Source organism: Nuphar pumila, chromosome 3 (assembly GCF_984573655.1).
Source record: "Nuphar pumila chromosome 3, dmNupPumi1.hap1.1, whole genome shotgun sequence".
NCBI classification, from domain to species: Eukaryota; Viridiplantae; Streptophyta; class Magnoliopsida; order Nymphaeales; family Nymphaeaceae; genus Nuphar; species Nuphar pumila.
Genome location: NC_143251.1, coordinates 7,160,201 through 7,163,244, shown reverse-complemented (window position 1 = coordinate 7,163,244; position 3,044 = coordinate 7,160,201). Strand labels below are relative to the sequence as shown.

At 48.6% G+C, this 3,044-nt stretch overlaps 1 pseudogene; it reads right to left on the bottom strand.

The window, feature by feature from the left end:
- Positions 1-2,333: 2,333 nt before the first annotated feature.
- Positions 2,334-2,625, bottom strand: LOC149841796 (NADH dehydrogenase [ubiquinone] 1 beta subcomplex subunit 7 pseudogene; annotated as a pseudogene).
- Between the last annotated feature and the right edge of the window lie 419 nt (positions 2,626-3,044).

Below are 3,044 nucleotides of genomic sequence, written 5' to 3'. Positions count from 1 at the left end.
GGTCAGATCAAATTGGGGCGTGGACTAAGGCAAGGCTGCCCTCTATCGCCTTTGTTGTTCAATGTCATTGCTGAGGGTCTCGTGGTGTTGCTCAAGCGTGCTGCGGAGAAGCGCCTGATAGATCCTCTAGATCTTCCGGATTTTTCAGACCATATTCTTATTTATGCTGATGATATGATTATTTTTGGGCGAGCAAACGTGCAACAAATACTTAGATTTAAGCTTATTCTCCAGTTTTTTCTTTCTCTTTCTGGGCTTTCCCTAAATGATAGCAAATGCTCTATTACTATGTTCAATGTTTAGTATCCTATGCTTGCAGCGGGTCAACGGATTTTCAATTATGCAATCTCTGAGTTGCCGATGACGTATTTGGGCCTGCCGTTACAAGTGAAGCGCCTATCTTCCGCTGCTTGGGCTCCAACTATTCAAAAAGTGAAAAACAAGCTTTTTTCGTGGCAGACATCTTATCTCTCCATTGCTGGCCGTCTGACTTTAATCAGACATGTTCTTTCTTCTATCCCTGAATTCTTCATGTCAATGTTCGTGATGTCGGTGGGCGTGGAGAAGCAGATTTGTCGTTTAATGACGGATTTTCTTTGGTCTGGGTGTCAGCTTAAGAGTAAGCGCCATTTGGTTGGTTGGCGAACGTTGGTGTTACCTAAGCGTATGGCTGGCTTAGGTGTTTTTGCTCCAAGACAGAGGAGTATTGCTCTTGTAGCCAAGCAATGTTGGATGGCCCATCAACCAGGTTCTCCTTGTGCTCGTTTGCTTCATGCTAAATATGGTGCTCCTGATTTATCTAACTTTCGTCATGGAACCCGGGGGCTGGCGACCTCGCACTTGCGAAGCATGTGGCTGAGAGCCTTATCGTCCTTCAGAGATCAAATTGGGGATACAGGTAATTATGATCAGTGGTTGCATTGGGCTATTGCACCAAATGGTGCGTTCCACACCCATAAAGTGTATAGATCGTTGCTCCCCCCAGGGGCAGATTGGTTCCCTGAGTGTGCGTTATGGGGTAAGGGCCCTACTCCAAGATCTCAGGTCTTGGCTTGGTTAATTTTGCATGATAGGGTTCAGACTCACAGTTATTTAAAGAAGTTGGGCTTTCAGTTCCCAAGTTGGTGTGTGCTGTGTCAAGCTGCTGAAGAAACTACTTTTCATTTATTCTGGTCCTGCCCAATCTTCGTGGCCCTATTTAATAGCACGTGGAGATCTCCGAACGTAATTGTTAAAGAAGAGTCTTTTGCGCTTGATCTGCTCCTAGGCCCTATTGAAATTAGACGTTGCAAGCGGTGGAGACTGATCTGGAAGACATGGTTGCTTACTACTTGGTGGTTTGTTTGGATGGCACGCAATGATGCTACTTTCCGTCAAATTCCGGTCATCCTTAACAATCTTGTCCATAAAATCTTGGTTGATGTATACGCGATTCTACGTATGCATCTTAGAGACCTCTCCTTCCGTCTGAATAACGTTCACTCATCGGTGGTTCCTTCTTTTCCAGAGGATCCTGGTTGAGCTTGGCTTTGTTGTTTGTTGCTAGCTGGCTGTAGTTTCTTTTCCTTTTGCTTTTGTTTTTCTATATTTTAGTTTTGTTTTCTACTTTGTTGGGTTCAACATTTTGTTGATCTTCATGTGTGATAATGTTGATCCTCTCTCTCTCTCTCTCTCTCTCTCTCTCTCTCTCTCTCTCTCTCTCTCTCTCTCTCTCTCTCTCTCTCTCTCGCGCGCGCGCGCGCGCGCTCTTTGGCAGCGTTCGACCGGCCAACACAAAAGAGAAGAGGGCTTCTCGGCCACTCTTCCTCCCTTTTTCTCTCAACCCTAACCTTCATCCACTGCGTGTCCTAACCTCCATCCGGTGTCCTGCGTCCTCTCTCTCTCTGGCATCGTTCGACCTCTCTCATTAACTGGTGCAACTTTATTTGGGCGGAGCCATTGTGGAAACATATTGCCCTTCCTCCTGCCCATTTCTCCTCCTCGCCCCCCTCCTTTGGGTCTTCTCTCTCTGGTGTGCTTTGCTGCCCCACCCATCGCTCGCCAACACCACCTCGTTTGCGTTCAATTGGCCTGCCGCTGCTCACTGGTGTGCCCTGCTGCCCCACCCACTGCTCGTCGGTGCCACCTTGCCCTGCTGCCCCACCCATCGCTCGCCAGCACCACCTCATCGGCGTTCAACTAGCTTGCCCCCCTTCTCGCTGGTGTACCCTGTTGCCCACTCGTTGCTCACTGATGCCATTTCTTTGGCATTCAATCGGCCCACCTTCTACTTGTTGCACACCCCTATTGCTTTACCTTTCTCTTGGCAAGTTGGAGGGACAACGTGACCCTGATCATCTCGCGTTGGCGGTTTTGGGGATAAATGGAATGGGTTGCTTTTGCTGGTCCTTGAGCTTCTTCTCCTTATCGTTTGGATGACCTTCTCTATCATCAGCTCGTGCTTGCACTTCTAGTAGTGGTGCCTCTCGCTCTCGCACTTCCAAGGGAGATAGATCTCTTTGACCCTGCATTTGTTGAGGGGGATGAGGAGGTGGGCTCACTGGTCTCTGCAGAGGATAGGGACCCTGGCCTCCCCATCTCTTCCTGAGTCGCAATCATCTTCTTCGATGATCCCTCCACCTCCATTCTGCAACTCGCCTCTCTTTCTCTCTTTATGTGCCCCCCTGACGGCTCATTTTTGGGGCCTCACTCCAAATCGCTTGTTGGGCTCAAACCAGCGAGCCCTTCATTTTATCCAGGTTGTTATCAATGACTAGGGTGACTGCCTTTGCTCTCCGTCGGTGGGGTATTGGCGTTGTTCTCCCTTTTAAGCTTAAATATAGATTTTTCTCTTAATTTGCTTTCGGCGTCGCTGCGCTCCTGCCTTGTCGTGGGCTCGCTTCTCATCTCAAATGTTTAGCATTTCTTGTGTGGGGTAAGACTGGATCCTCACTGTGTGCTCTGCTTAGGCAATGCTAGTTTCACCATTCTTCTTCCATGTGCCATTGGTTTGGGTGGCAGAATAAGTCGTGGCAGCAGGTTCCCTCTTCCTAACAGTGTTCCTT